At 42.4% G+C, this 14576-nt stretch overlaps 1 pseudogene; it reads right to left on the reverse strand.

The window, feature by feature from the left end:
* Positions 1-13864, reverse strand: part of LOC116656488 — a 37340-nt pseudogene extending 23476 nt beyond the window's left edge.
* Positions 13865-14576: the final 712 nt, after the last annotated feature.

The raw sequence follows: 14576 nt of genomic DNA on the forward strand, positions 1-14576 counted from the left end.
TTCGAAGTGAACTTCGACTGAAGAGAAGAAAACGAAAGCAGCAGCTGATCAGTGGAAGGATCGAAAGTCAATCCTAACGTTTTCGTGATGTTGCTGCTGTCAATTTCGAAGCTGCTGCTTTCGTTTTCTGCTCTTCAGTTCACTTCGAAGCCGTCTCGACGTTCTGTCCTATCATCAATACTACTTACTAGGCAAAAATATTCTGGCAGAAGCTGGGCCGAGAGCATCTTTCTTGGGATGAAAGCTTACCTAAGGGTTTTTACACCGAGTGGCAGAAGATATGCCATAGCATCAGTTACATCCAACGAGCCGAATTTCCTCGGCTCGGGAGATTCATGGATTGTGGAGATCCGGATTCTATTGACTTTACCGGGGTTTCTCAATTTGGTTTCATTGTTGGGCTTGAGTTCCCGAGCTGGCTACCCCCCGCTTTACAGGATCACAAGGCGTACGCCAGACCGATCCGTCGCTATCGCTATGACACCAGGATACCTGTCGTGTCCGGGAATAACCCAACCCGACTCGATTTACCCTTGGGCTTCAGTTCCGCCGCAGATTCTTGATCCTTTTCCCACTTGCTCCTTGATTTCTACTCCTTCGATGATTCGCGTACAACCGCCGGACTTACACACAGGGGGTCCTTGAGCCACGGATCGCAGATCCTTGCGCACTCGTTTTAAATCCGGCACTTGAGACTGTCGTCGGACTTACCCACGGGGGGTCTACGGAGCTACGGATCGCAGACCCTTGCGCACTCGCATTAAATCCCGCACTTGAGACTGTAAGAAAGTGTTTCTTATCTCCCGATAAGAAACTCTTCGGGATGCTAGGATCGCAATCGGAAAAGTCCTAAGAGGGCTAAAACCAAAAAAGGCTCCCTTTGGTGATCTAATGACGCCAAAGATGATGATCGAGGTCGTCTGCAAACTATTTAATGTTATCATTAATCTTGGCAATTTCCCAAAAAAGTGGAAAAAATCCATCATTATAATGATCTATCTTGTTTGTCTAAATACCACATCTGGAAGCTTGCAAAATTATCCAGGCACACCAATTTGGCTTCGGAAGAAACCACGGAACCATCACGCAAGTGAACAGATTAACATCCGAAATACGCTCACCCTTCAAACAGCGAGAATGTTGTAGTGATATTTTTCTTGGCGTATCTCAAGCTTAGCGAGTTTTGCTTAATGGACTCATGCACAAAATTAAAAGGTATTTGCCAACTTACACCCAAACGCACAACTAACAACGTCGACGTTCGCCGAAGACACAGCTATCCCTAGTCACTCCAGATGCCCAACGCAAGCAACAAACCAACTAAGCATCTAATAGTAGTGGAAAGGTGGCTGTCCGATTGGCGCATTAAAATAAACGAACAAAAGTGTAAACATGTAACGTTTACTCTTAATAGACAAACATTCCCTCCCGATTGAAAAACTGTCTTCACACCAAAATCTCCTCGCTCAGGGATTGACTCGGGTTTCTAGCAGATCTTGCGACGCCACAACCTTCCAACCCACCAATCGATTTTTAGGGCCGTCTAACTCTAACTATCAGTCAACATGACTTTTAGCTAAGTTAAAAATATAAGATTTGACACACCTCTTGCTAGGCTCCCAAAGAAAAGATTCAGGAAATAAAAGAAACGTTTGAAAAAAAAAATTATTACACTGCAAAGGCTCATTTCTTTTGTGCGGCTCTTCTACGGTTATTCTGCGGTGTGGTTAGAACTGGAAAATAAAAATTTGATGCACTTCATCTTTTGCAGAGGCTTGGATTTGGTTTCAGATTCAAGTTCTACCTACCCTGAAAAGAGGTTGAGGCTTCCTTTCTATATTCAAAATGGTAATAACATTTTTTACATTAAAACCTTTCTCCTTCAGTGCGCTTGTAACTTCAGCTGGTGTTGCTTCCGGTTTAATGCCTTTAAGTACTACTTGCTGGCCTTTACTGCTTTTTAATTGGTACGTGTAGAAGTTTGTATTGTTGTCGTTTAAATACTTCGACAAAATTTTGTAGTTTATTTCCGTATTAGTCCGAACGTTTGTTTCGTCAATTTTTTAATCGAATTATGTGGAAATTTATTGTATTTAGTTTACAAGAGCATTAAAACTTTTCTCCTGTAGGTAAATTCGCGGTGGATTAAGCTTTTCATTTTTCATTTACTATTATGTAAATCTTTCTATCATATAAAAAAACCTCTTGACGAGGTAAAATACCGGTGACGAACCTTTATGCGAAACCCAAATTATCTGATATCAATTTTTGTGACGAAAGTATGCTTTATAGGTGTACAAAATTACAAATAAACAAGAAAGGAAAGCTAACTTCGGGCGGAGCCGAAGTTGATATACCCTTCCAGTTAGGGTAGGTTAGGGTGCCCGAAATAGAATCCGTAGAAAGTCCCATCCCATCACAGCTATAGGATATAGTCGACCGAGAGACTAGTTTGCGTAGAAACAGACACACACACGGACAGACATACGGACAGACGGACATGCTCATATTTTTTTTTTTTTGCGCGGTTCCCACTGCATACGTACAGCCCACATTCCGTCCAACCGACCGAGGGACGCTGCCGCGTAACGTACGGCTCGAATCGCGGGAATAGATCCGAGACAGATAAGCGAGGAATAGGAGAAAGATATTACGAGGAAGGGTGTTGCATAGATAAGGCGGTTAATATAAGCGATTTAAGATTGTTAGTAGAGCAAAGTGATAAGATGTGGTAGAGACCATTGTAGTCCGAACATAATACCCTGAACGGATCGTGTTGGGCATATGTCGAACTACAATGGCTGAGGAGTAGAGGACGAAAGTTTCTGGTCCTTCTACTAGGAATGTTAAAATTTAAACGTGTTAGTAAATGCTGGCTGTCTATATTTCCATAAATAAGATTATATAGAAACATGACACCCAGCATTGTTCTACGATTTGTTAATGATGGTAAGTTGATTAGTAAAAGTCTACTATGATAAGAGGGGAGGTAAAGATTTGCATCCCAATTAAGTCCCCTAAGAGCAAAAGTAAGGAAGTTTTTTTGTACAGATTCAATGTGATCTTGGTGTACTCCATATTGAGGACTCCAGACACACGATCCATACTCTAGAATCGGACGGACCAGTGATGTATATAACGTTTTAGTTATGTACGGGTCATTAAATTCTTTTGACCATCTTTTAATAAAACCAAGCACACCCATGGCTTTATTAACCATGGTAGATACATGGTCGGTAAATTTAAGTTTCAAATCTAATAGGACACCTAGATCGTTAACCTGAGTTAATCGTTCTAAGGCGTTCCCATAGAGAAAGTACATAGCCTGGTGAGGACTAGATCGGTAAAAAGACATAAGTTTACATTTCGATCCATTAAGCTTTAGGTTATTTGCTAAACACCAATTTTGAAGTTTATCCAAATCGGATTGAAGTCTAGACTGGGCGCTAGTGAATTTATACTGAAGGCGTAGCTTAACGTCATCAGCGTACATAAGTACAAGTGAATTAGTTAAGGCAAGGGGCAAGTCGTTAATAAACAAAGTAAAGAGTAGGGGTCCAAGATGGCTTCCTTGGGGCACCCCCGATGTGGCGCGGACTAAACGCGAGGTAACATCTTTAAAGAAAACACGTTGGGTTCTCCCTGATAAGTAGCTCGAAATCCACATAAGAAGATCAGTTGGGAATCCCAAAAGACTGAGTTTACTTATAAGAAGCGAATGGTTAACAGAGTCAAATGCTTTACTGAAGTCAGTGTATATGACGTCTGTTTGTAAACCATTCCGGAAGCCATCCGTGATAAAAGATGTTAGCTCCAATAAGTTGGTAGTGGTGGAGCGGCGCTTCATGAAGCCATGCTGGCACGGAGTTATTATTGAACTACATAGGTGTTGCAAATGTGGAGTAATAAGTTTTTCAAAAAGCTTTGGAATTGCTGACAATTTAGAGATGCCTCTATAATTAGCAGCGTCGGATTTTTTCCCTTTTTTATGCAGCGGAATAATGAAGGATGCCTTCCACATAAGGGGAAAGATCGAAGTTTCCAGCGATAGATTAAAGAGTTTAACAAGCGGTTTGCACAGTGCCTCGGCGCAGTACTTCAGAACACAGCCTGGTACTCCATCAGGGCCTGGCGAATACACGGGCTTAATCTTAAGAAGATCCGATAACACACCACTTTGATCGAAAGATGGGCAAAATATAAGGTTGGCTGATTGGATATTATAAGTGTAAGGCTGAGCTAAACTGCTGCTAGGTGAATAGGTAGTTTGAAAAAACTGTGCAAAGAGATCGGCCATCGCCTGATCGGTGTTCGCAGAAGAGTTCTCAAACGTAAGCAGTGGGGGAAAAGATACATGTTTACGCTTAGTGTTTACGAAGTTATAAAACTGCTTCGGATCCTGAGTAAACTGAATCCTGCAGCGGCGAATATAACTCCTATAACATTCTGCGTTATGCACGGTGAAATTAGACCGAGCTACTAAGTATCTTGAATAACTAACTGTACAGCCAGATAATCTATGTTTGTTTAATAGTCTACTCATACTATTCTTTAAATTTATAAGGTGCCTTGTATACCAAGGCGGATTCGTTGAAGCGGACGGATATTTCCACGGCACGCAAACGTCGAAAAATATGTTCAAAGTGTAATACAATTTTTGTAATGCAATGTTTATATCCTCGCATGCCAGTAAATCAGACCAATCAAATTCCAAAATTAACTTATTTAATTTCATAAAGTCAGCCTTACGAAAGAAACGAACTTTCTGGGATTTAACTGTAGACTTAAGGTCAAAAAAGTAGTTATTTTCGATTGAAACCTCAAGAGTGGGATGATATGGATCCTCAGGGTTAGTAAGGGGCAAAGTTCTGGAAAGAGTAATTCCATCAGGATCAGAAACGAAGCATAAGTCCAACAGCCGACCTAAAGAATTTCGTACGTGATTAATTTGCCCGAGTGACATGTCAAACATGCCCTCAGGGAAGTCATGGTGGGAGTTAAGCTGTAAAGACGGTGAATTATCAACATTGGACCACATAAGTTCTGGGATATTAAAGTCACCCAGAGCTATCAGCTGGTCACCATCAGACAGACGGTCGAAAACCAAACGAATAGCGGACAAATGTTGACAGTATGTAGGCGGTTCGGACGAAGGTGGTATGTACGAACAGGTAACATACAAAGATTGATCGGACAAAGTGATTTTGATGCAAAGAAATTCAATGTCACCAAACTCTTGTGATTTTACCTCTTCAGAAGCGAATTTGGAGTCTACAGAAATTAGCACTCCTCCTCCCCTTCGCAAGGTTCTATCACATCTAAAAGTGGTGTACCTACTAGGAAAAACTTCGGAGCTTAAGATCTCCGGCTTTAACCAAGTTTCTGTAAATACAATAATATGGGATGCAAAAAAAGAACTATCAGAATACAGTTTGGGAAGTTTACTACGTAACCCTCTTGTATTCTGATAGGTAAGTGTTAATGAAGACATTAGTTTTTTGGGATTGAGGAAGAAGAGGTGGAAGGTTGATCAGTGGCCTTAACATGTGGGAGTTTTACACCCACAGGTTTGGTTATCTTTTTTTTCACCGTACTTGGCTGATGTTCTTGGACGAAAATGTTCTCTGGCCAAAAGCTGGCGGAACAGATCGTCTTGAACATCTGCAAGGGCACACGTATTTTGAAAGATGACGTGTGCCTGGTGTAAGAATATTTGAATTTTGTAATATCCACCACCTTTATGTCGGCTTTTGCTTTGGCTTTGATGTAAGCCGAGATATCAATCTCCGAAGTATCAGGGGCAAGCCGGGAAACAAAAATATGTTTGGATGGTGGGATCACCTGCAAGGGTTTTGGTGCCGCCGTAACTAATACTGCGGCATCAGTGCGTACCGGCGGTCCGGACGGTTTATTACCCTGTTTGGAGACTGTTACAGGAGTTTGAATTATTGGGTCTGGGACCACTAAAAGCGATGCCACAGAGGACATATCGGACAATTGCTCATTGATCCCGAGACATTCGGAAGCCGAATTTTTCTCAGGTCCGGCCCTTGGGGTGGCCAGAGATATAAGCGGCTGTATATTTGTCGGCTGAGCTGGCTGAAGATTATTCGACCCGAGCACATCACTAAAAGCGGATTTCTTACGCTTTGGAGACTCATTTAGTAGTTGAAGACCTAAAGAGTCTGCCTCAGAGTCTGTTTAGTCTGCCTCACGACCTCATTTCGTCCTGAACAGCACGACAACCGTCACAGCAAAAGTGGAGTCCAGACCTACGCGAGATTGCATCCGACACTGAGGCCGTGAACCCGGCACACTTAGCGTGTAACACGTTCTCACAGAGCCAGCAATGGATGGTAGGCTGGGAAGACGAGATTGTCTTATTGCAAGACTTTAATGCACAGACCAATTTAAAATCCATAATTATTAAAAAAATTTAAATAATTAATTTATAAAAAATTATTTAAAATTAAATAATTAATTTATTAAAAATTATTAAAAATTAAATAATTAATTTATTAAAAATTATTAAAAAAAATTAATAATTAATTTAAGAATATTATTTGATTTATTAATGAGGAACCTTGAACCACTGTACCAAGGAAACGAAAGGGGGAGATTAAAGAGAGCAGTTAGAGCAAGTTAGCAAGATTTAAAGAAATAGAGATAAGAATCTCTATTGAGCGAGAGTAGAAGCAAAAGAATAGCAACAACACCGTTGGAGATGAAGAAGCAGAGCAGGGCTATGTTTGGAAAGTAAATTAAACAAATTAATATTTTTACCTCCAAATATATCACTGCACACGCGAAGCGATACGGATCTACGAAATTGTAATTTGTTTTTATAAATGTAAATGTAAAGAAAATAAACACCGATTGTTTATAGCTTATTGCAAGTTTTACAAAAACGTAGTGCGCACAAAAAAAACACGTCCGTCAGCTTTAAGATAAAGAGAGGAATTGATATTGACTCAGGAGGTGATCCTGTTCAAGAATATATGTACTTTATAGGGTCGGATATGTCTCCTTCACTGCGTTATTCTAATTCTGCACGTGCCTGATTTTCTGTTGGTTTTCTTGTATGTACCGAAGAAGATTATTTTTTACATCCAATTTTGTACACCTTGTATAATTAATGTAGATAATTAAGTGGAATTTTATGAAGTCTAGTATAAGTTAGTTTAGGGCGGAGTGGGAGCGCAAGTAAAGCTCTCACTTGCGCTCTCCCATGAATTCGCCCCGCTTCGCAGCACTAGATAAGCTAGGCTTAAGTTTTTGTTGATATGAATATAATCGAATTTATAACGTTGAAAAGAGTGCACGCATTTTTCGTTTTCGTTCGTTTTTTTTGCAATAATTTAATTTTACAGCCACCTTTTTGTCTTTCGGTTTTTTCGCGACGAGATAAACTAATCTCAGTGGAGCAGCTAAAGACAATTAAGTCTGAAGTAACTCAGGTTCTTCAAAACGCTAGGTTTGAATTCAGTAAGTGGTTTTCAAATTCGCCTGAAGTTACTGCATCCGAGAGCACGGTTAAGCCAATAACACTTTCGGACTCAGAGCTGACAAAAACACTAGGAATCGTTTGGGTTCCTAAAGATGACGTGTTTAAATTCGAAATTGATATGTCAGTCATGGGTCAATGGGCGACTAAGCGGAATATTCTTTCGGTGACATCAAAACTTTTCGACCCCCTTGGCTTATTAAGCCCGATCCTTATTAATGGAAAGATCCTGTTGCAGGAACTTTGGCTTAATAAGCTAGACTGGGATGAATCGATTCCACTGAACTTGGAAACCGCGTGGAACAAAATTCAGCTTGCCTTGTCACAGTTAGAAGATATCTCAGTACCGAGATTTGTGATGAGTGAGCCATTGTCACCAATTGAAATTCATGCCTTCTCTGACGCATCGATGAGAGCCTATGGAGCCTGCGTCTATATCCGTTGCAAATCTGCAGAAGGTAGTAAAGTTTCATTATTGACTGCAAAGTCGAAAGTAGCGCCGCTCAAGACAAAGACGCTCCCCCGTCTTGAGTTATGTGCCGCTCACCTTCTCGCGGACCTCTGTCGCAAAATAAAACCTCTTATTAAAGCACCGATTGAACAAAGTGTATATTGGTCAGATTCGGAAGTTTGTCTTCATTGGATTCGTTCCCATCCATCGTCGTTGACTACGTTCGTATCAAATAGAGTTGCTGAGATTTAAGAGTGGTCAGAGGATAGCACGTGGCGGCAGGCACCAACTAAACAGAACCTGACAGATATTGTGTCAGGAGGTGGAGACGTAAAGGAAACGATAGAATCAATCTGGTTCACAGGTCCATCGTTTTTAACGGAGCCGGAAGATAAGTGCCCAACGAGCCCCCGGTTTGATCCGTCACCAGAGATCTTGCAGATGGAAGCAAAGAAGAATGCAGTCGGACTGACTGCAATGGACTCTACCTCATATTTGTTTGAAGTGATAGAAGGATTTTCCTCTCACTTAAAACTGCTGCGAGTGTTCGTTTACATGGTCCGCTTTATAAAGAAGTGTAAAAAATTAGTAGTTGCTTCTGATAATGTACCTTCGCCTGTCAAATATGAAGAAGCTTTTAAAAAAATTGTCCAGATAGTCCAAGAGCACAAGTATCAGGAGGAGATTAAAAATATTATAAAAAATCTTATTGTTAGCCCAAGCCTACAGAAGTTAAGTACATTTGTCTATGAAACCTCTCAGGCTGGGCTTATCTTTTCATTGTTGCGGGTCGGGGGGCGACTAGCTAATGCTCCTATTTCGTACGATGGCAAGTTTCCAGTAATGTTGATGGAGCGCTCTCAATTTGTTCAGAGCTACGTCCGATACTCTGGTGAGTCTCTTGCGACAGCGCGTTTGGATAGTAAACGCGCAGGAAGTCTGCAGTCAGATAGCGCGGTCATGCATACGCTGTTTTAAATGCAAGCGTCATCTGATGACTCAAATCATGGGAGATTTACCCTTAGATCGAGTTCGTGCTCTCCGCCCAGTCTCCATATGTGGCGTGGATTTCTGTGGCCCTATTGAAACGACGTTGAAAATTCGTGGTAGGCCACCATACAAGTCCTACATTGCCCTGTTTGTTTATTTTGCGTCTAAAGCAGTACATTTAGAAGTAGTTTCCGATTTGTCAACTGATTCCTTTCTATTAGCTTTTCAAAGGTTCGTTGGGCGCCGAGGATGTCCGCAGATCGTGCACTGCGACAACGCGACGAACTTCGTCGGAGCGAGTCGCCACTTCGCGGCACTGCGGCACCAGATCGAGAGCGAAGCGGACGAACTGCGGCAATACGCATCAAGAAAAGGATGCGTATTTGCGTTCATACCGCCGCGGTATCCGCACATGGGCGGACTATGGGAGGCAGGTGTGAAGTCTGCAAAGCACCTACTTCTACGAGCGGTGGGCAGCGCGAAGTTGACCGCAGAGGAGCTGCAGACCGTCCTCGTTGGAGTCGAGGCCATCCTGAACTCGAGGCCCTGGGCCCCCTCAGTCAGGGCCCAAGCGACGGCGAGGCATTGACTCCCGGGCACCTTTTGACAGGCGGGCCGCTCATCGCCCCACTAGCACCGCGGACCCCGGACCAGCAGGGTCTAACGTGCTTGCGGCGATGGCGGCTTCTCTCGTCAATCAAGCAAACGTTTTGGCAGCGTTGGTCCCGGGAGTACGTCTTGGTCCTACAGGCGCGGTCAAAGTGGCAGCGGGAGCAGGAGGACGCCAGGAAGGGCGATCTGGTCCTGGTCGCCGATGACAACCAGCCGCCCCAGCAGTGGATCCCCGCCAGGGTCGTCGAGACTCACGCCGGCGCGGACGGAAGGGTCAGGATCACCGACGTCAGGACGAGTAGAGGAGCAGTATTTAGGAGAGCAGTCCACAAGCTGGCGAGGTTGCCAGTAGTTGAAGCCTAAGGAAGGCCTTCAACGGGGCCGATGTTTAATTAATGTAGATAATTAAGTGGAATTTTATGAAGTCTAGTATAAGTTAGTTTAGGGCGGAGCGGGAGCGCAAGTAAAGCTCTCACTTGCGCTCTCCCATGAATTCGCCCCGCTTCGCAGCACTAGATAAGCTAGGCCTAAGTTTTTGTTGATATGAATATAATCGAATTTATAACGTTGAAAAGAGTGCACGCATTTGTCGTTTTCGTTCGTTTTTTTGCAATAATTTAATTTTACAGCCACCTTTTTGTCTTTCGGTTTTTTCGCGACGAGATAAACTAATCTCAGTAAACACACCTATACATCATATTTTCGTCACCAAAATTAATATAAGATATTTTGGGTTTCGCTTTTTACTTTATTATATGCAGATGGTATTACAATTTTGGTCATGATTTAAATAATCACGTTTTAACTGATATCATATAAAAAACCTCTTGACAAGGTAAAATACCTGTGACGAACCTGCATGCTAAGCGCAAAATATCTGATATCAATTTTTGTGACGAAAAAATGCAAACTAAAACAAGAAAGGAAAGCTAACTTCGCGCGGAGCCGAAATTTATATACCCTTGCAGTTGAGTCGCAATCCGCTAGGTGGAACCACGAATCTTATATTATTAGATTTATAGCGGATCGTATATAGTTGACCAATCCTTATGAAATTTGGCAAATCGAATTATTTTGCCAAAAGAGGAATCCATTGAAACTCCCATCCTTCTAACTTAAAAAACAACGAAGTTATAGAATATAGTCGGCCAATCCTTATGAAATTCGACAAATCAGATTGTTTTTCCCAAAATAGAATCTGTATCAAATCCCATCTTTCTAACTTAAAAAACACCAAAGTTATGCCAATTTCGATCGCTTTATGACAGCCTTAGGATATAGTCGTCCTTATGAAATGTCGGAGTCAGATCCTTATGAAATTTTGTACAAATATAAAATGTGTGTCCCAACCTTCTAACTTAAAAAACACCAAAGTTATGGCATTTCCGATCAATCAGTTATACGGCAGCTATAGGATATAGTCGACCGATCCCGGCCGTTCCGACTTATATACTGCCTGCAAAGGAAATAAGGATGTGTGTAAAGTTTCAACTCGATAGCTTTGAAACTATCTTGCGTAGAAACGGACAGACGGACATGCCCGGACAAGAATATATATACTTTATAGGGTCGGAGATGTCTCCTCCACTGCGTTGCACACTTTTGACCAAAATTATAATACCCTCTGCAAGGGTATAATGATAAGAGAAATATCTAATATAAGGGAAAATATCTTTCTGTTATTCTTACTCCTTGATTAGTCATGAGTATTCAATAAAAAAACTCAAGATCACAAATTTTCACACAACAAAATACAAGAACCATAAATATAGAAAGCACCTACATAAAGAAATATGAAAGTCGGGTCAAGCAGCCGCCGGAAAGAAGTTTGCCCGACAATAATTTATTGAATTCGTGACTTCGTCACTTCTCACTTTCTTTTGTATTTAGGTTTGCGTCGCTCTCGTGCATTTGATCGGCCAACTGCATCTGCCGTCATGCGCTAGCGTTTGCCTCGCTCTCTCTCGGTCGCACCGCAGCATCAAGATTTGAGCCTCGCTCCCGCGTCTTTATTCTATTCGGTCTTCAACCCTTCGCAGTCACAAGTAAACAAATGTTGTAGAATAATTAGATTAGATTAGTAGCATAATTAAAAGTCGAGAAAAAATTTAAGTCTAGTCTAAGTTAGCATAGGGCGGAGCGGGAGCGAAATAAAAGCTCAGTTGCGCTCTCTGGCGAATTCGGCCCGCTTCGTCGCGATAGATTAGCTAGGCTTAAGTTCTTTTGGTTAAAATATAGCGAATTATAACATAAAGTATAAAGTGTATAATAAAAAGATGATCGCGACGGTAGTGTTGTGAACATTTAAAAAACAATTTAAAGTTCGCGTCGCGAAACAACAATTTGGACAACAACTGGCGTCATCGTCATCCCCATGTCCTGCACCTCCATCGACTGTCCTAGGGAAGTAGCCGCAGGATTAAAGGATTCAAAATCAGAACTGCAGGTATTTATGCAACAAATTGAAAGTCGAGAAAAGACAAAATAATATTCGTCTTGTGCTGGAATATTGCACCCTCCTTTCAATTATTGGCGCAAACATACTTTAAAAATAGTAGAGCTAAAGTGAATAATAAAGTTATATATAAATTTTATAACAATATTGCCTGTCGGGTCAAGCAGCCGCCGGAAAGAAGTTTGGCCGGCAATAATTTACTGAGTTCGTGACGTCACTCTTTTTGTACTTATGTTCGCATCGACCGGCCACCTGCATCTGCCGTCATGCACTAGCGTTTGTCTCGCTCTCTCCCGGGCTCTCTCGATCGCTCCGCAGCATCAAGCGTTGAGCCGCGCTCCCGTTTTGTATTCTAATTCTGTATTCACCCCCTCCCAGTCGCATCTATCCATAAACAACTTTGTATAAAGACAAAACATTCTAAATAAATTGTATGAAATTGAACTGTGCTTTACTTACTAACTGTGTTTACAGTACTTAATGTGTTTTTACTAAAACCAATATTTCGAACATTAAATATAGCTCCCGAAACGCTCGGTAACTGAACGTTTGGTGAACCCCGACGTGATTGTGCATAGGAAAATAAATTGTTAAATTATTTTCCGATGAAAATTTGAGCTGCGCGGCCTAAAACATATAAACATAAACAAATTAAAAAACATTATTCGGTTTGTGATTTGTGCGCGAAATATTAGCATCTGTTGACATACATACATACGCTGTTTGCAGAGTGCTACAATCGCTCATACATATATTACCCCGTTATATAGAAGTGACACAGTGGGTCGTGAGCTGACAATAAATAAACAAAATAAAATAAATTTTTTGGTGCGAAAATTAATCCGTTTTTCGATTGTGCCTCTCCGGGAAGGAAAGTATTCCTGAGCCAAATTGCAGTTGTCCTTTTTGAGCATCTTCAAGGATTGTTGTTCTCCTTGAAATCAGCGGAGACATTTCCGGAGGCGATGTTAAATGTGCGGCTCAGCGAATTAGAGGGAATCGTTGGGGATTTCAAGAGCATACATAAGGAGCTGTCAACGATGCGGCTAGGGAGGCACGTTTCATCCTGAATCAGGAGATTTTGAGGCGCTCCAGTTAGTTGCCGGCGAGTTCGACGCTGATCAACGCATCTTCTGCCACCAATTTCGATCCATCGTTTGGCAGAACCTTTAAGGCTTTGCCGCCACTGCCACTGCCCACTTTTAGTGGAGGTTACACAAACCCATTCATCAGTCGGTTCGAGAAGCTTCAACGGTTGCGGTCCTGCCTTCGTGAATCTGCCTTGGAGACTGTTCGATCTTTGGAGCTCACGGACAAAAATTATGACGTGGAAATGCAAGCTGACTCGGATTCCTTGGATTCCATTCCAACGTGAGAGTCCATCGCCAGTTTTCTAGAGCAGAGATGCCGGACTTTGGAGAGCATGGATTTGCCAACAACATCGTATGCACCAAACCTTTCGGTAGGCCACCGTAGACCCTTTTATCCAGGTAACTCTGCATTTGTGATTACCAACTCGTCCGCATGCATGATTTGTGATGGCCATTCTCACATAATAAACTCTTGCCCAAGGTTTTTAAGCTTGTCGCCTGAGGATCGTTTAGGGGAAGTTAGGCGATTGGATTTATGCCAAATCAGGGCCCGCTCCCGTCAATTCTCTTGTAGCCAAGGATCGGTTTGGTGATGTGGTGCTGCTAGCCACTGCCAATATTTTGGTCAGGAACAGCTCCGGAGTTCTACTGCCCTGCCGAGCGCAGCTCGATTCTGGTTCGCAGGTCCATCTAGTCACCTCAAGGCTGGCGAACCAGCTGCAGCTGCGGAAGATAAGCTCTCCGGTTTCTGTATCCGGCATAGGTGACGCAGGGTTTTCCACTGATGGGTTTTCTGTGCAAGTCAGCTTGCAATCCCAATGCTCTGACTACTCAGCGCAAGTAACTGCGATCTTAGCCTCCAACATCACTGACCTTCAGCACAATTTTGCATTAGACGTCAGCTCTTGGAAAATTCCTGTCAATGTAAAGCTAGCAGATCCTAATTTTCACCAGCCGCAGCGAGTTGACTCTCTAATTGGAGCTGGATTATTTTACGAGCTGCTTTGTGTCGGTCAAATTTATTTGTCTCCTGGGTTGCCCTCAATCCAAAAAAAACTCGGCCCGGTTGAGTTGTTTGTGGAGGCGGAGGTCCTGACAATGGCAAAGTTCTCATGGCTGCTGAGCGGTCGGGACTGATCTGCCCAAAGGGCCTTTAGATGAGCGGTTCGATCAACTTCTTCGACAGTTCTGGGAAGTGGAAACCTGCAACGATCGAATTGTTAAAAACTTTGTGCGGTTAGAAGGTGCTGCCTATACAGTCAGGTTACCAATTAAACACAACTCCAGACCGAACTGCGCACTCAGTATTCGGCATTCATAAAGAAGTATCTTAACCTAGGTCATATGTCCCTGGTTCCGCCGGAGTGGCATCGAGATTGCAAATATTTTCTGCCACATCACTGTGTGCTAAAGAAGGACGAGACTTAGAGTGGTGTTCGACTGTTACCACCTCCGGTTATTCTTTGAATGACA

Source organism: Drosophila ananassae (genome assembly GCF_017639315.1).
Source record: "Drosophila ananassae strain 14024-0371.13 chromosome Y unlocalized genomic scaffold, ASM1763931v2 tig00000120, whole genome shotgun sequence".
In the NCBI taxonomy this organism is placed as follows: Eukaryota; Metazoa; Arthropoda; class Insecta; order Diptera; family Drosophilidae; genus Drosophila; species Drosophila ananassae.